This window comes from Haemaphysalis longicornis, unplaced genomic scaffold (assembly GCF_048455015.1).
Source record: "Haemaphysalis longicornis isolate Haplotype H1 unplaced genomic scaffold, Haemaphysalis longicornis Haplotype H1 scaffold_5, whole genome shotgun sequence".
Taxonomy (NCBI): Eukaryota; Metazoa; Arthropoda; class Arachnida; order Ixodida; family Ixodidae; genus Haemaphysalis; species Haemaphysalis longicornis.
Genome location: NW_027526385.1, coordinates 34548540 through 34572775, shown reverse-complemented (window position 1 = coordinate 34572775; position 24236 = coordinate 34548540). Strand labels below are relative to the sequence as shown.

Here is a 24236-nt window from a genome sequence, read left to right as displayed (position 1 = left end):
TTGGTTTGGGAGTATGTAGGCGGAGATAGTGAGCGGAAAAGAAGGTTGTATAGTTTGAGCCGCGAAGTCGGTAAGAGAGAGGTCAGCAGCGGGTCGATTTTCTCGGAAATTCTTGGAGAGAAAGGATAAGAGGGGTTTAGTGCCCCACCGCACCGTCTACAAAAAGGTTCTCAGAAACGCCTGAAGCAGAACAGGCGGTGCGAGGAGTCATTATCATAAGCTGTCGGCAAGCCCCAGGTCAAAAGCAAATGTAGAGAAGGTAAAAAATCTAGGTCAAGGAAAAAAGAAAGAGAAAAAAGAAATTCCAAACACACGCCCAAAAAGCAATAACCGCACAAATCAAATGGCACGTGTCTCCAACACCAACATTCCTAGAACAGGCCTTTCCTGAGACTCAAAAACTAAAAGGTAAAGTTAGGAAGAAGTATCGGGCACAAGACAAAGCGGAGAAAAACCGACAAAGAAAAATAAAAATTAAATGGAGTCCCAGAGAAATGTTTTGAGGGACGCCTGCGCGTACTAAACTGGAAGCTGAGGAATGAAAACAAAAGGAATTAGGTGGCCCCATAAGAAGCAGAAGGATGGATGATAATAAGTATCTATATATATATACATACATATATATATATATGTGCATACACACCTCGAAGCTCTAAAAACAATAAAAAAAAGCAAATGTGTCGAAGTTCTCTGCTTGTTTTTTTTAAAGACAATAGTCTTTCCTTTTAAAGACGATAGCCTTTCTTGGGCTACTTAAACCCAGAAATTTTGGTCTGTCTGTCTGTCCATCTGTCTGTTTGTTACTCGATTCAGCCACCCGGCCAAAGCAAAATTGGTACTGCGTAATATTCTTATATACTCACAGCCACATGTAAACGTCTAAGCCCGGTTCATATGTTCTCAAGAGCCCACCTCTCTCCGATGGACACGGATGGGTGGAGGGCGTCCGGCAAGCAAGTGAAGCAACGAATGGCCCGCCTGCCACCGGTGAGTCCAAAACCACGACACAAGCACCTACCGCAACCCACCGGGCCGCGTACGCACGCATGCCACCGACGCTGCCGCGAGAGGAAATCAAGATCGTAATGCGGCCACGCGGCGGTCTGCATGTAGGCCGCACGGAAGCCTCTACCCTCATTTCAGCCGTCATCGCGGCGGCGGGAATGACAAAGAGCACGGCAAGCGAGGACACCATATGCACGAACGCGGCCAAAACATCATCGTCGTGAGGATCCCGGACGAGGATCGAGCCGTATATTATGCACGAGTACGCTCCCTCACCATCGGAGGGCAGAGCTACGATACACACGCATACCGCACGGCTCCCACCGGAACGGTAAAGGGTGTCATATGTGGAATTGTAGTGGAAGACATAAACGACGACCTGTTAGCTAACATCGTGAACCCCTCCAACCCGCTTGCGATGGAGGCACACCGCATCGGAACCTCCACTACAGTGATTGTCCTCTTCGCTGGGCAGAAAGTCCCGAACTAAGTAAAGTATGGCGCCATACTGGTCAAAGCTGCCTATACAGGCAACACTACGAGGTGTGCACGCAATGTGGCAAAGTGGGGCACAGGAGCGACGTTTGCCCAAACCCTAACACTAAAGTGTGCTTCGCTTGCGGTGCAGCCAATCCAGGTCCCAACAACGAAACGGAATGTGTCCCCCACTGCAAGCTATGCGGAGGCAAACACCCCACGGGAACGCCAGGTTGTACGAATCGATACAAGACGCCATACGTGGTGACACGAAGGCGATGGGAACGGAAACACGAGGCGCAGACACCGCCGCCATTAGGCCTAGCCACCTTTCCGCAGCTGCCAACACGCAACGCGCCCGCTGAGGCGCGGAACAGCCGCTCGCGACACCGCAGCAGCAGCAGGTGGCGCTCACAAAGCCGTCGACGTCGCGCCAGTCGAGGCAAGCTGCAGCAGTCACGTTCGAGCGAACGAGTGGATTGGGCAGACGTCGCCCGCACGCCCGAAAGCAAGCAGCCCAAACGTTCACAACCCCATGCCGAGATGTTTGCTGCACTACGACTCGAGAACGAGCAGCTGAGGCAGAAAGTTGCAGAGCAAGACGCTACCATCACGGCCATCAATGCTAAGCTATAGCAGCTCCTGGCCCTACAGCAACAGCCCCAACCAAAACGACAACGCATGCCAACGCCACCACACCAACCCGCACTGCCTACACCCGGCGCAGTCGTACCGCAAAACGACCTGTCTGAAGACGACTACGAGATGACGGAATCCGCAGCCGAGCCAAACCACCGAGACGACAATACCTCCACACCTACTCCCAAAAGAAGAGCGCTAGGACCTGCCAAGCGCACGAAGATATCATACATCCTAGCCCGACTGGAACAGCACGATGAGCGGCCTACAGCAGTCGAGGCCCGGCTTACGACAATAGAGCCAACGTGCCAGGCGATTCAAGGCAACATGCAAGCGATGCAAACTAATCTCCTTCAAATCCAAACGTTCCTCCGCACCCGCACTGACATGCCAGGCAATCACGACCATACCCAAAAGCAGTGACCAACATGGCCTGAACACCGGTAAAGAAGCACAAGGACATCCTGATCTGGCAATGGAATTCCAACGGCTACAACAAAAAGCGAGCGGTACTACAACAGCACATACAGCATCTCAATCGTCCACCAGACGTCATACTCATTCAGGAAACGTACAGGGAGGCCCCGCCAACCCTCCCTGGCTATCGCACGCACGCAAGCCCTCCAAGCGCGCGAGACGCCGCGAAAGGCGTGGGTAGAGGCGTCTGTGCCCTGATCAGGAAAGGCATCACGTTCATCGAGCACGACATCCTTGGCCACAGCGCCATGCAGCACTGCGCCATCGAGCTAGTCACGGGTTCCAAGAAACGCAAAGAGAGCACCTTTATCGTCAACCTGTTGAGAAATCCTGCACATCGCCAACAGAAGTTCCCCGCACTCATACACAAGACCCTACGACAGGCAGAGCACAATACCGTCCCACTATGCGGGGACTTTAACGCTCCACATCAAGACTGGGGCTACCTCAAGACCAAAACCAAAGGCCGAGACCTCATCGACGACGCCACAGAGGCCAGCTTCCATCTTCTCACCGACCCCACCGAACCAACGCGCATCGGTACGTCCATCACAAGGAACACCACACCCGACGTAACGTTTGTCAGGCCAGGACGCAACGGAAAGATGGCACAGTGGCTAAACACGGGCCGAAACCTCGGTAGCGACCACTTCATCATTGAGATCACCCTACCTACAAATGCGACGGCAACTACCCCGGCCACGAGCACGCAGAGGATCACCGACTGGAACACGTTCCGCCAGTCCCTCAAAGCATCCGAGGACATAGACGACATCGAAGCATGGTCTCGAGCGCTCGCTCGAGCAACGTAAGCGGCAACCACAGACCTCGAAACAGACGACTCCATCAAGCAGGTGGACAGCCGGCTAGCCCACCTCATCGAAGCTAAACAATCCATACAGCACAGGTGGCCAAGACAGCGAACTAACCGCAAACTCCGAAAGAAAGTAGAACTACTCAACAAAGCCATTGAGCAACATAGTAAGGTGCTCTGCTGTGAACAATGGCACGCGGTATGCCAAGCGGCCGACGGTCAAATGCACAAGAGCAGATCGTGGCAACTACTACGCTTTCTCCTCGACGAGACCAAGTCCAAAGGAGAGCAGCGGCACTGCCTTTCGCGCACATTGCAGAAGGCCATAGCAGAGCTCGGGGAGCAGGAAGTGTGGAGGCGTCTGAACGACCTTTACCTTCCCACCGCTCCAGTGGGCAACCACTCCGAGTACGCGGGCCTCGAGAATGCAGACCTTGACAAGGACATTGAGGAATTGAAAGTACGGGTGGTCCTGCAAACGCTCAATAGAAGATCGGCAGCAGGCCCCGACAAAGTCACCAACAAAGCTCTCCGCAATCTCAGCGACGCGGCTATCACGGCACTCACGCGTTACTTTAACACGTCCTGAAGAAATAGTCACCTGCCGCGACAGTGGAAGACAGCCAAGACGGTCCTGCTACCCAAACAGGGCAAGCCGCCGCATATCGACAACCTACGACCCATCTCCCTAACATCATGTGTCGGGAAAGTACTGGAACACGTCCTGCCTAACAGGTGGCAACGATACTTAGAGGGCTCGGCACTATAGCCCAACACCATCATAGGGTTCCGAGCCAAGCTCAGTACGCAGGAGGCCATGCTCCTACTTAAGCACGAAATAATTTACGATCCCACCAGTACCCTGGACAACCAGGCTGTGCTGGGGCTGGACCTACAAAGCGGCTTCGATAGGCTACGCCACGCCGCGTTCCTTTAACGGGTCTCCGACCTGAACATGGGTAGCAGGACTTACGCCTACAATAGAGACTTTCTGACAGACCGCACAACTACCATCCACGACGGCGATCTCCAACTCCCACAGAAGTCCATGAGAAGCGTCGGTACTCCGCAGGGCTCGGTGATCTCCCGCTCCTCTTCACCTTGTGATGATCGGAGTGGCCACCGAGATCGCCTGCGTACCCGGCGTCGGCCACACGATTTACGCCGACGATATAACGCTGTTGGTCGCTGGCGGCAGTGACAGCCACATTGAAGACGCGTTACAGAAGGTGGTGACTACTACCGAAACAAGACTGCAAGGGATGGGCCTTGTCTGCTCCCCTTCCAAGTCGGAGCTGCTCATCATCCAACCGAGACACGCCCGCACCAAGGTACCAGCACCAGCAAACATCACTATACGCACGATGAGCGGCAGCACGATCCCCCACGTGAGGACCCCACGTGAGGGATGCTCCTCGACAGCCGGCGCAGCAAATGCGCCACGGTCACCAAACTCACCGCCAAGGTAGCAGCGGCATTGCGCCTAATCCGCAGAGTGGCCACTCGCAGGACAGGCATGAAAGAGGACAACCTCACCAGGATCGTCCACTCTTTTGCGATCAGTCACATCGCATACGTGGTGGCGTACCTTAATTGGACCGCAGCGGAGCATGTAAAGCTGTATGCGACCATTCGTAAAGCTTACAAAGCGGCACTTGGTTTACTGCAGAGCACAAGCACCGACAGTCTCCTTGAGCTCGGCGTCCATAACACCCTCGACGAGATCATCGACGCCCAGAGAACAGCACAATACGAACGCTTGTTCAGACACGTACCGGACGATCAATCCTGCAAACAATTGGCGTGATTCCCCTGGCCACCCAGCCCGAGGATACCGTCCCACTACCAGCGACAACGGCACGGCGACTCACCTTTAGCCCGATCCCCAAGCACATGCATCCGGGGCACAATAGCGAACGGTGGCTTGCACGGGCCCGTGCGCTCACAACTCTATATGCCAACGACAGAGGAGCCAAATACGCCGACGCAGCGGCATACCCGCACCGACCGGGCACCTACGCAGCGGTGGTGGTGGTCGCCGTCACCGGAGACACACTCAGCGCGGGCAGCTTCGCCGCGGAGGACCCACACCAGGCAGAGGAAATGGCCATTGCCTTCGCCATGGTGGACCTGACGTGTACAACAGTACTCAGTGACTCGCGAACTGTAGTGCTTAGATACGCCACAAACACAGTGAGTGCCAGTGCTGTGAGAGTGCTTAGTGCCACGTATACCCCCACCACCCAAGTGACTCTGCGGTGGTTCCCCGCACACGCGGGCCCCCTCCACACCGGAGCGGGTCTCGCCAACCGCAACGAGACGGCCGACGCCGCTGCGCGCGCGCTCACACTCCGCGCGGCGGAGGACGACGCAACGGCCACGTCTGTTGAGCGGGCGGCGACTCCCGAGTGTGCCCCCATCACGAGGTACGGGTACATCCTGGCATGGTACCCCCACAATCGACGGACGAGACCCCCGCCTCATCCAAGACTTTCAAGGAAAGAAGCGGTGCTATACCGGCAACTACAAACCGGGTCTCTCCTGACCCCGGTGGTAGGGGTGCACGTGTGCCCTGGAATCTACGAGACTGATGTGTGCCGTGTGTGTGAGTCAGCTAGAGCAATGATGGCCCACATACTGTGGGACTGTGATCTGCACCTGCATGAGGCTGCCATGCAGACGCAGCTCCCCCCGATCATCACGGAAGGCATGATATCATCCACATATGACTCACAACTCCGGGCCGTCCAGCAAGTGGAGGACGCCCTAGAACGCCAGATGCCTTTGATCGTGCCTGCGGCACGCCCCGGGACCTGCGGTGCGTGGTCTGGCAGCGGCTAGTAGAGCACGCCTACACGACGGGGGAGGGAATTTTAGAAATAGAGGGGAAGTTGAAGGAAGGAACCTCATTTCGCCATATATAGCTCAAACAACTGCATGACTGCAGGTTGCCACATTTGGAAACATAAGTGAATGGAGCTTGCCTAAATTGTTTTTCTTGTTCGTATTTGAGATGCTCTACAGAAATGGGGTGGGGTGCATATGGCAGACATTCTCAGATAATGAATAGCAGCCTACCATTGTCGCTGAAGAAGAAAGTGTATGACAGCTGCATCTTACCGGTACTCACCTACGGGGCAGAAACTTGGAGGCTTACTAAGAGGGTTCAACTTAAATTGAGAACGACTCAGCGGGCAATGGAGCGGAAAATGATAGGTGTAACATTAAGGGACAAGAAGAGAGTGGAGTGGGTCAGAGAGCAAACTGGTGTTCAAGACATATAAGTAGAAATTAAGAAGAACAAATGGACGTGGGCAGGGCATGTAATGCGAAGGCAAGATAACCGCTGGTCATTAAGGGTAACAGAGTGGATCCCTAGAGAAGGCAAGCGTTGCAGGGGGCGGCAGAAAGTTAGATGGGCAGATGAGATCAAGAAGTTTGCGGGGATAAATTGGTCACAGTTGGCACAGGACCGAGGTAATTGGAGAATAATGGGAGATGCCTTTGCCCTGCAGTGGGCGTAGATAGGCTGGTGATGATGATGATGATGATGATGACAGATAATTGTTGTACCATTACGGCCAAACTGTTTGTGATATCAGGATACCAGTGGTACTCGTGAACTGGAACTTGGCAGAACGTAAAAAGGAGAATGAAACAGAAGAAGTATTAGGCGACAGCATTCACACTATTCCGGCACAGTGGTCACGGTTGTAGCAAGCACATCCCAGACCGTGAAATGTTATAGAAGATCGCGTAATCATCCGAAATACGGCGGGGAATGCTTTCTTCAGGCGGCAGTATTTAGCTCCTAGGTCCGCAGTAGCGCAAGCACTAGCTGATCAAAATCCAAGAAGGTTAAAGTTGGTCTTGTTGGTACAAATTCATGAATACCAAAAACAGTGCAGCGGACGCGAATTGGAAGAGAAACCGGGCGAAGCGCTATCAACCAAATGCTTTATTTCCATGAACGGTTTATAAAGACATCAATAAAGATGGGAACTGGGAACACAAAAAAACAAAGGCTTGCAATATTTACCAGGCGAGGGGATCAGACAGTTCTTGACACTTCTTGCATCCGCATTCTGTACCCGCCTACACCCGTTTGCGTCCGCCTCGCAACAGAGGTTTGAAATGATGGTTTGCAGGAGAAACAGAGCAAAGTAATATTGATCGCCTGCGCGAACATGGCAACGCACTAAAAGGCGATCCTAACAGCCGTATTTCCGCTCTCTGTAAAAAACTTTGATGCAAACTTCTGTTCAAGAACTGTCAACTCATTAAAAGATACAGGGACCCATATACTCGCGAAATTTGCAATGCTCAACACATTTCCTAATGCGGTGACCCGTGTGTGAGTGCTCCGTGATTTGCCCTACAATCAAACGAAATAAGATATTTGTCTGATCCCCTCGCGCTGTATAGTTTCGCAAGCTTTTTAGCTGCAGAGCATCCGAGTCACTCGCCTTGTCCCTCCCGTGTCATCGTCGTCGTTGTCGTCGGCGTTGTCTACCCCTCCCCCATTCTCCTCGCCGCGCCAGCTGCGCTCTCCGCCGCTCACCCCCTCTCCTCTCCGATAGCGAACTCTCTCGCTAGGGGCGTTGGATTGGATTCGATTGGATTGGCTTGGATTGGATTAGATTGGATTGGATTGGCTTGGCTTCGCTTCGCTTCGCTTGGCTTGGCTTGGCTTGGCTTGGATTGGATTGGATTAGATTTGGATTGGATTGGATTAAAGTGGATTGTGTTGGATTGTGTTGCGTCATAGCCGCGGCACGTTGCGTCATAGCCGCGGCAGACGCACTGGGGTCGGCGCATGTGCAGTACTTTTTCTTCCGCGGTTTTTTCTCCTTCGGGCGTGCTGCGCATATAACCAGTGTGCCGTTCTCCGGCGACGCAACATCCACGCTTGGCTCAAACACCTAGAGTCCACGCCGCTTTACAAGTACGCCAACGTCGTCATCGACTGGGACCGGCTTACGCAGTCCCCGCAACGTTATGCGCGCTATAAAACGCTGTCCCTTCGCCGCTCCGCCTATGCGTCGCATCTACACAGGGGTTCCCGCGAGGGGAGGTGGGAGTTTTCGTTTGTTTGTGTTCCCACCTTCCCCCTTTTTTCATGTCTTTATAAACCCTCCACGTAAATAACGCATTTGATTGTTATTCAATGTTTCAGCCTGTTGTCACTCCTTGTGCCGGCCTTTGCACTGTTTTGCTATTAGTTAAAATCTTAGTTTGATATTACCAATGCAGTTTTGTCATAATTTTGTTGTTTAATGCAGCTAGGCTACACCTTCGCTATGATGCGCGCCGTAGTGGAGAGCTCCAAATTAACTTGACCACCTGGGGATGCTTGCAGCGCGACGAAATCTCTATGCCCGGTCCTTTTCGCTTTTCTCTTCCGCCTGAAATGCGGCGAGAAGGGGCGCTATTGAACCCGTGTCGTTAGGCTCAGCTACTCAACGCGCTACCCGCTGAGTAACCACGCACGTTTATATAAGCAAACACGGGTTACAAACATCGGCTGTTATCTTCCGTAAAACGCGTGCCCTTTCTTGGGCATGTCAGGTATTTGAGGCCCACCTGATGGCACTCAGCAGGAATTAGAGAAATTCAGCGCGGACAGTGTATGTTGACACTAATCTTATAGTGTTGTCCGCGCGTAGGTTTCTTTGAGACAGCACCCGTACGCACCTACTGCTACGTTGAGGGCACCGGCTCAGATGAAGTCCGGAACGCGGCCATGGTGTGCCATTTGTTCTCGATGACTCTCCTCCACTTCAACAACACGCCCACGGACCGCCTGTGTGCCCTGATGAGAGTCTTCGGAATAAACGAGCAGAGCCTCTCAGTGGCTGAGCCGTAAGTACTGCACCAGATCATCGTATTCCTTCGGACACGTTTGTGTTGCATAAAACTGCCCCTAATGCGACGGAGGTTTTTAGAAGCCATCTTTTAAGAATGGGTCTGAACCGTGCAGTGGGACAAATTTATGCATAATGTTGATGGTGGTAATATGACACACCGTATAACGGTTGTGTCTGCCCTTGTTAACTTCCAACTTTTTTTTTGGTGTACCGAGGCGTGAACGAACTATCCAGTCACTACTTGATGTGTGGTAAGTATACTTCGGTAAAAGTCCTCAACATTTTAGCCAATTGAAAATCACACTAGGTAGGCTACTACGAGCGAAAGCTACACCTGCGCCGTGACCAGCATCAAAGCGGAGGGGTTCGGATAAATTTAACCACCCGAGGGTCCGCAACGTGAATCAAAATCTAGCCACACCAGCGTGTTTGTTCCTCGCCATCGCTAGGAAAAGAGCCACTGGTGCTGAAGTCAAACCAGCGTTCTTGGACGCAGCCGAAGCTAGTTGTTCCCTCTCAGCCATCGCAACAGGTGTTTCAGCATTTTTCGGAGATTCAATGACGTGCACGGTCTACAAACTCTCTTAAACACCGGAAATTGTCCATGAGTGGCTTCTAGAAAATAAGTCCCCCCTCCCCTTAAATACACCTAGACCGTCTCCTGCATCACCGACAACGTTGGATGGAAAGAAACCTATGTTTCATGAAAGCTAATGAGTGGCAGTTGCCGAAGAGAATGGTGCAAAGTTCATGGATAACATCTTGCGAATCGCGGTCTCTCTTATTTCTGGCCAAATACATACTGTCCTATTTGCCTCTCGGGTACAACTTAACGTAGGGTTCGATATCAAAAGACCCGAGTTTGAGCCAAACTCGGGTTAGGAGTAGCCTTGGTGGCAAATATAGGCTCATTCTTATATTTTGAGGCGGAGTTCAAGTGCTTTAAAAATGCGATTAATGCTATTTCCGGAATATTGATGCGACGTAACCGGTTCAGCGCAGCGCAATCCAAAGATGCGCGACTAGGGTGTGGCGCATCTTTCTGTTCGTTCTCTCGTTCCAGTATTGCACCGCCGGCTGCTGGGGACAAGCAAATTCAGCAGCTTTATTTTAGGGCACTTTCACTTTATTCATCTGGTTTTTACTACAACATTTGCTTATTTTTATTCCAGGCGTTCTTATGCTACTTGTTTCACATTTTTCGTCCTAAGGAGCCATTTCTGCTATCGGTGACAAAAAATGCCATCACGTGACTATAGCCTACTGGCAAGAAACTAAACCGAGTGAGGAAGCACGTTAGATTCAAAAGTTACTGCCCGTATTGCGTTATCGAAACCCTCCGGTTTTGTACGCAAAATTTCATGAGGGCACTCAAGTTTGATTACGTACTTTTAACGCGAAACCATTTCGATACCTACTAGCGGCTTTTTTCCTGATACATTGTACTTGGGCCTTATACGTCCATTTTTTTGGCGCTGATTACTTTGGCAGGCTTCCATTCTGTTATAACGTTTATGCGTCAGTTGCTTCTCTTTCATTTGTCCCTTAATTGTGTGTATTACGTACCCAAGTAGCTAAGAACACGCCGCAGCCTCCCTAGAATCTGGGTACTGCAAGAGTGGTGTCAATGCCGCCTGTATAAATATTGCCTAACGCGTGAGCGAAAAATGGCCAAACAGCCACTCTCCTGTTGCTGTCTACTACCCTCCACCGCTCCGTAGCGTTTCAGCTTGCTTTCCTGCCCGCCGACCAGCGCCGCTTCTCGGAAACTATGCAAAATAGTTAACAGTTTGTTTAGAGTTCCCGAGGCTGCGCTCCTACGAATTCTTGTTTTTCACCATAGTCTTGGTCTTGGTCTGTCACTGATAGTCTTGGTCTGTCGCTGATAAAACCACCTTTGCCACGAAGCAAAATCACTTGTGCCGCTGCAGGCTGATGCCGGCTTTGCGCGCTTATCTACTCGAATCACAGGCCGCGAAATGTTCTGAGTCGGGCATCACCCCTCTGTTCCCTCCACATTTCGGTCTTGTTTTGTCTCCGCTGTTCGCACTCCGCATCGGTACGCAATTGTAAAATTGAGTACTGCACTGTGAAAGCGCCCGTACAGCGTTGCAGGACCCTCAGCTGCTTATCCTTTTGTTTTTTATAATTTTATAAAATTTACATGCACGTGATAATTTTGGAAAGTAATGGTAGAAGTTAGCGCCTGAACAAAAAAGGTGCACAGGATTGTTCTTCTCTAAATGCTCCATAGAGACAAATATAGTAAAATAACGACTGCCCCATCAGAAAATATCGTTCTTCTGTTAGCTATATGTCTACCCGACAATCAATATGTTCTTACAGTGTTTCAGTCCGCCTATGCAGTTATCTTTGTTAAAACGCAGCAAGAATAAAGCGAGCGACAAGTTGAACGTGACCTCCAGTGCGCCACAAAACCGGCGCCCCGTCGCGGCTAAGATGTGAGCGAAACAGTCCTTGAAGCTTAACAGGCAAGCTGACAGACACGCGTCGTAAAAGTGGGTGCAGCTTTCGCGACTCGCGAGCAGTGACGTAAGGCAACATGTCCGCCGGCACACGCCACATAGCGGATCAGTACCAGAACTAAGCGTCCCTACCCTTCCTATTGAAAACCGAGGGACGCGTTAGGCAATTTTTATACAGGCGGCGTTGGTGGTGTGCGCCTGCCCTACTCCCGTGACATCACGTTCATGCGTTACACGGCACTCACAATTCTACCACTATTACTTTTCAAATTCAGTGTTGCGAATTTTGAATAACCGCGCACATCACCTTCTGAAAATCCCTATTTGCGGGCCAATCACACAAGTGGCCATGTGTTACGAAGGAAAGTATTGCAATACAACTTTTCATATTTGTTTGCTTTATTTTTTATCTTCACCGTTCTTGTTCGACGAAGCTCTCCATAGTCGTTTTTAGGGTCGAAGCACCTTAAGGCCGAGGCTCGTCCGTCCGGAGTCCGGAATATGGCGTCCGTGCTCACGGCACAGCACTGTGTAAATCGAAACATCTGTGAACAAAAGGTTCAAAAGAACAAAATAAAATGTTCATAGAAGGCTAGAGAGACAGAGAAAGAAAGAGAGAGCGAGAGAGCGAGCGAGAGGGAGAGCAAGAGAGAGTGTGCTCCTGGAGAGCCGTGCTACGCATGCCGAGGAGCATTAAATCGAGTTGGATTAAATTTGGATTTGAATTCAATTGGTTTTGACTGCAGTGAATTTCATTGGATTAAATTGAATTGAATTGCATTGTATTGGACTAGATTGGACTGAAAATCGTTTAAGCAGCAGTAAGCACACTCACTGGTGTGCTACGATAATAACGATCCCAATTGCTTCGCCCACTCGGCATGACTCACTTCGTGGATAAGCGTAATTTTTTTTTTCTTTCCTTGAGCCCGATGCCCTCACACCCTCTCTTCCGTCGCACCCTCCCAACTCCCGCTTACGGTGTGTCAGGCGTCGTACGGTGAATTTATTCCGAAGTCTCGCTTTTACTCGCTTTTCATGCTCTGTTTCTAGCCATAAGACGGTGACGCTGAACAAAACACATTGAAATGTGTAGAAATCGCCTCTGAGAATAGACACGCGCTGTTGAATGTATGCGTATAGCCGTGAGCTAAATTATACGGACCACGGGAGCAGTGGCCAAAACTAATCTTTGCACGGTCTGGTTGCGCGGCGCCTGCTGTAGAGACCACGCAAAGCGATGTCGCGGACTAGCAGTACAGCACACATGCCGCTATCACTCGCTTCTTCCTGATTGCCTGACGCTCCTATGAATGCGCGCCAGAGGAATATCGCTGCCCTTTTGCTGTCTGCTGGTCAAGACATACTGTGGAAACGGTGTGCTCGCGTAATCGGCGGCAACGCTGCTCCGCGGGCAGAGTTGGCACGCTGGTGATTATTTCGTGGTAGACGTTTTTAGATGCGACGCATCTCTTGCTCTGAGGTTTGTCCCTCGTGCGTCGGCGTTGTCGGGCGTCCGCACGTCAGCTGCGCATGCGCGACTCTCCCCCCGTCTTCTCTCCGACAGCTGTGCCCGCAACGCACTCATTCCGCCTCATTATCATAAACAACGGCCGTGTGGGCGCGCTTCCCTCGCTTCGCTCCGCTCCCGTCGCGCAAGCGTGCGCATGCGCGACTCTCCTCCATTGTCTCCTCTCCTTGAGGCGCTGTGAATATAAAGCGGGTATCGCGCTGCACAGTCAGCGCTCGCTCTCGTTCGACTTCGCGTCACTTTGCTTGACGACTGCCTGCTTGTCTTGATTCTTCCGATGAAGACGTGATGGAAGCGACGGTCCCTTCATGAAAAGTAAAATTACGCCCATCTTTCCGCGTATGACAAAAGCCGCATGTGATGGAATGCATCATAGGCGTTCACAACACGTTTCACCCGATTTAGAGAATCAACCCAATGGAAACGCCAATTGAACCCCCCGATGCGTCGCATCACACCAGGGTTCCCTCGCGGGAAGATGGGCGTAATTTTTTTTCGCTCCTTCAACGCGTGATATAATAAAGCAGAAAACAATCACTGTGCAGTAGAATAAAATAAGACAAAACACCATATTTGCCGGGTTTGAGAATAGTCGCCAAATTATACAGCCCTGAGAATGTAAGCGAATTTTAAAAATTATTCGTGCTAACATTCCATCCAGAGGTATTTACAAATACTACTGTGTTTAGGTATGTACTCCATTTCTTTGTGAAACTTTGTTTGCCGTATGTGGCATGTGTGCCATCTCGGCAATTTTGTCAAGTTCAAGGCACCCATACATACATTTATTGTTCAAAACTCATTTGCGATGAGATAATATTGAACCGCGGTTTGAATGCCCAGCGACTATCGAAACGCATGCAATTTACATTCTCCAATCATATTTATTTGTACTTGAAAACAGTACTGACAGTTCTTTTGCTCTTCTGTGACAGGAATTGAAATCGAAATATTTGATCCAAACTGGGGTCGGTCAGTCGATGATTGAAGATAGAAAGATTAAAAGCCTATGGTCAACGGCATGTGGCAAAAAAATGACGGTATACTTCAAAAAAGCCCCGTATACACAGCTAATATATGCGAATCATTGTACTGGGCCATCATTCTCAAATGGAAGCCAGCAGACAAAAGGGATTACTGAAGACAGTTCGGACTCCGAGGGTTCATCCGCGACACTCCCAAGTGATTTCTTTTACCATACCCTGCGGCAACCTAAAAAAGTATTGCTTCTAAACTTGTTCGAGGAGCCTCACAAGGTTCACCGAAATTACTGTGGAAATTGCCTTAACGCATCCAAATTTCTGCCTGATGGATAATTATGTTATAATTCGCGGTGTCATCAATCACAAAAAAGTATGTTAATTGCCGTCTAGAAATGATTGCGTTTAGTTTATTGAGCTAATTTGGCTAATACTTTCGTAAGAATACCCAAATTATCCTCAACCATTTTTGTATATATGCTACAGCTTAACAGTTTATTGAACTAAGAAATAAAGCCATGTGGGATCGTCAGCTTCGCCTAATGCCTTCATGTTATCGGATAATTAGTATACCACCATTCTTTCTTTTGGTTTTGATGATTTAAAAGCAGTTAATAAATACTCCAAAAGCGACATATACTGTGTTACCCCTGAACAATCACCCGTGGGGTATTTCTGTTTCAGCTGTTACATTTATGGGAAATATATCAACTGCACCAAGCACGCACACACACCGATACTTTGATCACGAATAGGCTGCTATAATCGATTCGGTGCGTGGTTGTCGTGATGTGAACAATTGCGGCATTTGGTGACACGGGCGTGAGAGCTTGTAGCAGTTGAATAAGATAGAATTTATTGCAATGTAATGGGAAGCATGTTTCATTATGGAAAAGTTTTACCTGCAGCAGGTGCAAATAAATCAAAACAATCGAAATAGTCCGTTTCACATTCGTGAGCTAAGAGAAAGAACTCACGTTGGTTGACCCTTTTGTTCGGATGTATTTACTGCAATGCTTTCCCGCGGTGACCTTGTGCTAGCGACGAATCAAAAAGGCTAGGTGCCCAACGCAGCCATAATGCCCTATGTGGAAAGGGTAGTACCACTGCCGCCTATCAGGTCAGTCGCACCGTTTTCAATGATAGGGCGGTGGCCGGCAGTGTTCCCCTAACTGTGCGACGTTTGCAGCCTGGCACTGATTTATCGAAGCAAGCAGCAGTCGCGGAGGAGCAAGTGATAGTTGCATACAAGCAATGCTGGTTGGCCGCATCTGCGCTGTGCGCGGTCTCGACAGCAGGCGCCGCGCAACCAGACAGCGCAGCGATTATTTCTCGCCACCGCTCCTGTGGTCCGTATACTTCAGCTCACGGCTGTACATGCGGATAAGCTATCCTGACAGCAACGTTTTCTAGAGAAACGGGCGTCGCGCGACGCCTCAAGGTAAACTGCCTGACTCGCTGACGATAGACGAAACGCACGGTCATGCAACGCCGCGTTCGAAACTTGCTTTCCAATCACACGATTCGCCATTAGATCAAACACTTTTCATTACAAATTTTACCTTTATTTCGACCACAAGGTTGTTCAGAAAGTGCGGAAATGTTCTTGAGTAAGCTAATGAAAACTTCGCTATCGTGGTGAACCGGCGCACCGACCGGCAGATATAGCTTAACCAAACTTGTTCCTAAGTTATTTCATACACGGAGAAAAAGAAAAACGTTGACTTGAAGAGTCATGAGAAATAACATAAGTGCGCTCGCTGGCGTCCATATCTGTCGTATTTGGTCTTCGTCGAAGTACATTTGGTTTCCTTTTTTTTGTCAGCTACAGTTTTCGCTGCGGCATATTACCCGCACACTCATTCGTCCCTTAGACTCCGGCATGACCAACGTCACGTACGATCACCCACGGCCTGCGCTTTCACCATGCGCGCAGCCGCACGACTCACGGATCCCACAGAACAGGGAACATTTCGCTACCCCGTAACTGGTAGACGTGTCTGTAGAAAGTAACGAAAGCAACTCCAAGAAACCGCTGGGGAATCTAAATGTCATGCCAGGCCTAAGCCAAAGCGGGGCTCTAGCCATATTCTCCCACTTCGGTATCGATTCCAGGTGCTGTTTCCTGTCAAGTATACTTACTAAGAAACTCCATGTTCTCGAATAGAACCCCTGATCACTTCGTTTTCCCTTTCCACAGGTACCTCCAATTTCAGTTGCCAACATGGGACCAGTGTCAAGCCAGCAACCAAGACCCAGACGCAACTCAACCGCCTCCAAAGTGTGACACCTGTGACCGGTCGTTCGTCTGCGAAGGTAGGCTGAAGGAGCGCCCCTTTAACAACAGCCACCGGAGACTAGTCCAACTGCGTACAACGTTTTGTGTAAGGAATGAGGTACAGAGATGTCAAAATATTACGGTTCATTTGTGAAGTTTCTGAATTTAAAAAAAAAACACTTGAAGCAGCAAATGATTCGTCTGTCCACTCGACAAGAATCTGCCCTACCAAATACAGCGCGAATCAATCCCTCCTCTGACTTACGTTACACTTTACTCCAGGACAGATCAAAGAAGCAGTTACCCTCTGTATTCGCTATCTAATTTAGTTGATTTTAGTGCTACGTTTGTAGTCTTTTTTCGCTAATTTACAATTCTCTGTTACCTGCGAGATACTTAAGTGTTGTTCTTTCTCGTTTCAGCCGGATACTACCACCCCAATAAAAGCGAATGCAGTAAGTGCTAGAACAAGTCCAAGCAAATCTGACACAGTCATCTCTGTCAGCCCCGCAGCCAATCTTAGAACCACTCGGGTGTTCTAGGCTGCTGTAATGAGTATTACGAAGACCAAATCCAGCAAGCTTTGAAGCAGACGATATGTCATTCTAATAGTCGATACCCTTTGTAGAAAAATTGAGTATAGAAAAAACAAAAAAAAAAATCCCATTTACAAGCTTTCTACCTGGCAGCCCACCCCCAGGCTAGAAGGATTAACAGGCAGCACCTTCTGCATGAACATGATTCCTTCATATGAGCTTTCAAGTTGTGCTCCCCACTAGTTCTCTGATTCTAAGAAAGTTCGCAAGTAGCAATTCTTTTCTGTTCTAGTGGTAATGTTTTCTAAAAAAAATTGGCAAACTGATTAACCAAGGCCGTTTATGGGCTTTCGCTAGGCAATTCGTTTGCGGTAAGAGCTGCGTCCTGACGTAATTTGCATAAGTAGTGTGCACGAGGCGAGCGCTTCGCTGCACACCCACTCTTATTCTAAAAGGTTTGTGTTTTCGTTCTGGTGAAGTAGATTTTAAATGGTCCAGGCAATTAAGGTTTCTCAAATTGTTTTAAACATATTTCTGTCCAGTAGTACGAAGGGTAGAATTTAGGTTAAGACAACTCTGAAACGTAAACTATCATGTTCTAATGAAGGAAAGGCACACTTGATTTTACTGTGCACGTTGTTTTCTGCCTGATAACTGGAAAGTATGCAGTACCTTGCTTTTCTCTGATATTTTCTTTTTACAGCCTTTGTCTGCACCGAAAAGCCCAGAGTGCCCCACGCCATAGGCCACCGCTTGCCTGGCAATCCATTCAAAACATTGCTACCAATCGAGGGTACAATGCCCACTAGCACTGAATAATGCACCCACTTTTACTCTAAAAAATACCCACGGTCGAAGGATTTTAAATTTAAAGACGTCAGCTCGTAGCAGTGTAATCACGGTTACAACCCTAATCCCTGAAGACAACGTACTCTACACAATTCTGCAAACTTGTAAAATTAATTTACTTAATCATTCGTTAAACAACACCAGGTGCTTGTAGTCTTCTGCTCCTTAAATTTTTGATCTGCTCCTTAAATATTTGATCTTGCGAGAGCCTCGACGGGCGAAAAATCACAGGAGTACGCGAAATAAATAAAGAATACCAGTTTACATATTGGATAGAATTTCTCATCTTCTATAGCTTGCCTTGTGTATCTCAGACTGCGGGAAAAGCGTTATCCCAAGTTAGGCAATGTCATTACTGTTTCTTTCAAGCAGTCTATGAGGAATTACGCTGTGAGACGGGCATACCGAAATAGCGTCTGCAAAGACGATAACAGCCAAATGTACGTGTACAGAAACGAGGAAAAGTAACTTTTTCTAGTTGCAAGCTTAAGTGCTTTAAGCCTCGGTGTGGGCTAATAATATTTGCTGGAAACTTGTCAAGGTGGAGGAGATATCGAATTCGGTGATACCGAATTAGAGAAACTACACGGAGATATAGAAGTTATAAAAGACCCTCTTAAGACTGCCCAGAAAACTGGACTGGTGTACTTGCTCCCTTAAGTAAAGCTAAAGGGTGTCCGCATTTTGGCGGACACCCTTTAACACGAGTGAGGCGATATGTCCGTCCTAGTTTTTATACACGCGCCATGGAGGACGTCGTTGCTGATTCACGCGACATTTTTTGTTTTTGTCTTTTATAGACGACTAGTAATAAACTTGTCGAGGCTAATAAGAACTCAACGTCGTGCGAGTCTTAGAGCAATACGTGTTAACGCGGGAGCTAGCTTTTGTTCTTGACACCGCGTGCATTCCAGCGAGGGGTTTTGAGACCGCCCGATTGTGGACGGAGCTGGGCGCATGATTTCGCCAACACAGTCAAATTTTGAAGGTAGGTTTGACCACGCTGACTCTAGAGAGGCGATAAGGCGCGCCGTAGTGGAGGGCTCCGGAATAACTTTGACCACCTGGAGATCTTTAACGTGCGCCCAAATCTCGGACACAGTGGCATATCTTTTTTGCTTTTCGCCTCTATGAGAAAAGTGTCCTCCACGACAACTCAGCCAAGAATAGCATTCGCCTTACTGGTCCTACGGTCGAATTTTCATCCAAATGCAATTGTTTGTCATTATTGTACTCTATTTTATAGGTCATCTGTGTAACTACTCTAGGCACTCCAGTAATTCTCGGAAAACTCACGTGTTTCAACCACTGCTTTTAGGCTTTATTACTACCAACAAGATTTCATTTAATTCTGTAAATCAAACGTATACACATATTCTGATATTAGGAACATATTCTTAGATTTCAACTGCAATATTCAATACTCATTTCCCCAAAAGTTTTGTTTTGCAGAATCAAGATAGGCATACGCAAGGCAGCTGTGGTTATACAGTAAAAGCTCGTAATTCAAGATCGGTTAATTCCAACTCACACCTTGGTCCCAGCGAACCCAGTATATTTCAATGCGGGAAAACTCCTGATTATTCGAAGGAGTCGGTATTCAGAACGCTTAATTCGAACTATGACCCCAGGTTTACATTGATCCAGGCAGAAGTCGGTCCAAAGTGGTTACAATGTGTTGCTAAGACAAACTGAACCAAATTTACTACGAATGTCATCCAACGAAACAGAAAACCAACAGCGTGGTGGGCGCGATTCACTCCTGCAACAGCTTATTTCGCATCTACGGAGACCGCCACACCAGCGCCACAAGTGCTCCGCAGCATGGCATTATTATTTACGAAACATTATTGATACAATTGCCTGCCACAAACTTGTAGTAGCGCCCAATTCGCAATAAAAAGTCTATAGGTGGCTTTTTTGTGTTGAGCCCGCCTAGTGTCACCTGATTTCCATTCATTCTAGGGGCCGCCCACTAATTCGAACTCCGTTTAATTCGAACAATTCCAGGGTCCCCTTCGAGTTCGAAATAATGAGCTTTTGCTGTCTTACGCCGAGTGGCGAATTAGCTAATCAATGGTAATCCTGCCTGAAATGACTAACATTTATGCATCCTGTGGCTCCAGGCTTTTTCACTATCATCTCGCCAGCGAATATATTTCTTTTTGAATAATGGCATCAAATCGCTAGGTTGTTACGCTGATGACGACGCATTGAAATCACTAAATCTGAGGCGGTAGGAAGTTCACCTGTGTTCACAATACGAACGGCTCCCGAATGGATAAGAAAGAATAAGCGGATTAAGCCTCCAGCTGCAAAAAGGAGCCACGCAGTAAGCGTCCGATGAGAGCAAGTACTGAAAATTCAATGCTCAACTGACAACTACGAACATCGGCTGACTTCGATCAAAGCATTCCGTGCTTCTCTATCCGTCACAGCATAATAATTGTTAGATGATTTGCCTCTTCCCCGTAGGTGAGTACCGGTAAGAGAGACAAATCATCTAATACGTCGCAGGTACTACGGACAAGGAATATGGAGGCTCATAAGAGGGTTCAACTTAAATTGAGGACGACTCAGCGAGCAATGAAACCGAAGATGATAAATGTAACATTAAACTACAAGAAGAAGGCGAAGTGGGTAAAGAAAAAACACGTGTTAGGGATATATTATTAAAAGTTAAAAAGAAATGGACGTGGGCAGGGTACGTAATGCGAAGACAAGAAAACCGTTGGTCATTAAGAGTAACAGTGGATTCCTAGAGAAGGCAAGCGTGGCAGGGGGTGGCAAGAAGTTGGATGGGCATATAAGATCAAGAAGTGTGCGTTGATAAATCAGTCTCAGTTAGCAGAGGACCGGCATATTTGGAGAATAATGGAAGATGCTTTTTCCCTGCAGTGGGCGTATATAGGGTAGTGATGGATGGTGATGGCTGAATTTATCTCTGATTTCCGGATATTCTTGTGATAAACTGATTGGTATTAAAATGGGCATTACTACTGCGGTTACCACCGACTGAAACCGCTGTCCTGTTATGTTTTTTTATTCTTTCAGTTACAGTAGACCAAGGCCCTGTCAAAGTCGAGTACTGCTACCAGGATCAATTTGTCACGGCAGCGGAAAGCAGCGCCCTGTGCCAGAGCCGATCGTCACACCTAGTCGACTTTGGCGACCTATCCCCACTTCCGTTGTCGGAGATTTACCCAATAACGTCCCTTGCACACCGAGATCTCGAGTTTTGGGTTTACGGGGAGAAAAATGATCTCGGGTGTGTTTTGCTTATGTCACATCAAACGTGACGCTTTGTAACATACGTCAACTGTTTTCGTATAATAGAGTGTACCACGTAATATCAAAATGCTACTTCATGGTTTTCTGCCAATGATTTTTATGAGCATAATAATTTTCACTATCGCCGCTATGCACTATTGTTTACCTGCTCGCTTCTGTAAAATGCAAAGCACCCTAATTTACTTTATTTTTATTTCATATTTTTATCCTCACACATATTTTTTTCGATCGTGTCAATTCGACTGCGTCAGTAGTAACGCCTATATGATGAGGTGAGAATATTTTGTTGGTATGATTTACATACGTCGTTTGCGCAAGTGGCTGTTCTCTGTACAGGCTGCCACATTTATTCCTGCAGCCGATTGGTACGAGAAACATCAGTAAATTGATTAGTGATCACGCGTGCACGGTTAAAGCGTAATATTCAAAATCCGGTTAACGCTGCGCTGCCGAAGATTGTCAGCATAATAATTTTCGCTGTCGCTATTCAACACTATTCTTTACCCGCTCGTTTTTGTTAAAGGAAGAGTACCTCGCTTTCTTTTATTTTTATTTCAAATTTTTGTGGGCAGAAAAAGTTTTTCGAGTGCGTTAATTTGTCTGCACCAGTAGTAACGACAATATGACGAGGTGACATTATTTTATTGCTATTATTTACATATCTGTATGCCTGCATGTTGGCTGTTCTCTGTGCTGTGTGCAATGTTTATTCCTTCAGGTAATTATTACAAGTATCGTGAGTTAATTGATTAGTCTTCTAGCGTTGTCAAGGGTGAAAAACTACTTATGCATAATGCCTCAGTGTGAGCCTGTTAGTGTAGTTTCTCACTTAAGATAAAGCTGCGTGCATTTTCGGGAAGGCTGTGTGCCTGCGTCTGAATTATAGGTTTGTGGTGGTATGCGATGTGTAGTTAAGGATTGTCTGACAGAGTATCACCGGATTTTTTTTGCTTCCCCAGTCAACTGCCGGGAGTGATCACGTTCGACATAGACGAGGTAGACTGGAGCACGACTTGCGTCACAGCGTGGTATGGACATGCTCTGCCATGGTACTTCAAGCGGAACTGCAGCGACCAGATACATGTCACCTGCGAGAAAGGGGAATCAGAGGAAAGTAAGCGTTAATATCGCCACGTAAACAATTTCCAGTGTCATGGATAGAAGGCGATAGATTGTCAATTCCGTGTCTTAACGCGAGATTGTAGAGGTTTTTCCCCTGTTTACTGCCTAGCTAAGAGGAATGGGCGAGAGGACACAACCTTTCGGAATAGGTGTTCTTGAATCTCTCAGATCTCGTGAAAAGAACGGTTTTTTGTGAGGGTGTGACACGTAGGAGTCCTTATTTCGAATTAAAAATAGGCGTTTCCTTCCACCCACCCCAGCGCATATGAACAGGCCTACGGACCTGCTATTCCTTGTAAAATCAGTCGCTGAAAGCTGGGTGTTTCTTGTGGAAAGCGTCAACCTTCCCTAATACGAATTTAAACCAACTGAACTAAGTGCCACGACATTAGTCCTCTTCCGTTGTGACACTTTGTTTCTCTCAAAAGTACTTAATCATCACGGCAGATCAGGCCTGCTTCGGAGGTTGTAGTCACACTGCTGGTGTTTCGGCTGTTACGAAGCGTGGAAAATTGGGTAACTTCATGTACCATTTTTTGCTTCTTGGATTTTATCACAATAGTCATCAACAGTTACACAGGTGATCCGTGGTAAATTGGGAAAAAAGTTCACCGTAGTTTGAAAGACGGCAAGTGAAAACGTCAACGAAAAATTTGTGCGTCCTTGGCAATCATGTTGTGCGGCCTTATTCGAAGTTCGACTTAAATAACGAATGTTGGTGGCTACTAGCAGAACGACGGCATGTAGGAAATCCCATGCTGTGCTAATGACCTTCTCCGAAGTACATTGCATTTGCAAAGTACATTTCGGAAGCTAGTAAGCAAACGTACGCAATATGCTTTTTGCCAGTCGCATAAGAAAGTTCTTAAACCGAAATCTTGTAAGTCATCAAGAATTTTATGAGGTAGAAACACCTTAATGCACATCTGTTAAGACACGCCAAAATCAGGAATGTGAAAAAATAACTGAATATTAAGCGCACATTTAGAAATTTAGGTATGTTGAGGTATAAATATTTCTGCAGATTATTTCAAGTTTGGCAAAAACACGAAATTATGCAAACTAATCTAGTTCTTCGACTCCTGTTGGTCATCATCAAATTGGCGTGCTCATTCAGTTTTCCGAATGTCACAGGTGGAATTACGCTTGGTGGACGGAGCGTTTGCGACGCATTGAATTTAATCAAGCTCATTGTTGAGTCACTCACTGTACTTCAAGGTTGACCTTGTCGAGAAGCGATTCTCTATTGCTCATAGCTCAAGGAGTCTTCTTTTTACACCTGCAATGTGATTTAAGCCTCATATCAGTAATTTGTGGGCCTTTAAAAATCAAGCATTTGATGAAACCTTCGAAAGGCTACAGGAGCTTGTTTCAAGCATAACCTTCCTCCTCAGCCCAATGTTATGCTTCCCTTTCCTGCCCTTCCGTTTTTCTTTTTCCTTCAAGATCAACATGGGCAACGTTCCCCCTGAAGGCACGGCTAACAAGATGGCAAGTTGCGAAGTTGGTAATTGTAAAGGCAATCGCATACTTTGTGGTTTGGCGTGTGCACATGGACGAAGGGACTGGTAGAGCGTCGATTTTATGAGTATGGTTTTTCTGCAACGAAACTGCGACGTGTTTGGATTAACAGAACTTTCTTCCTCCCTAACATTTAACCGCAGCCGTTTTCCAGGTTTCGTAAAATGGTTGGAGTGTAACAACACATTCATTGCTTGAGTTGTTTATAATGGGTAGTGAAATGTAAGCCTGGTTTACCGTTTTTTTCTTCAGAGAAGGTTGTTGATGAGGCCTCTCGTGCGCTATCAGACAGAAACTTTCCGTGCGTCTTAATATTTTTAAAAATAAAAGAAACCCGTCTCGCATGTGTAGGGTATTTCTGGT

The 24236-nt window shown here is 47.8% G+C and overlaps 1 long non-coding RNA gene across 1 annotated transcript in view; it reads left to right on the top strand.

Moving 5' to 3' along the window:
* The first annotated feature begins 16489 nt into the window (after nt 1-16489).
* LOC144139151 (uncharacterized) overlaps nt 16490-24236 on the top strand; it is a 183148-nt gene continuing 175401 nt past the window's right edge. The window contains exons 1-2 of the long non-coding RNA XR_013316077.1: nt 16490-16592; nt 16977-17009. This is a non-coding gene — a long non-coding RNA (uncharacterized LOC144139151). The remainder of the gene's footprint in view (nt 16593-16976; nt 17010-24236) is intronic.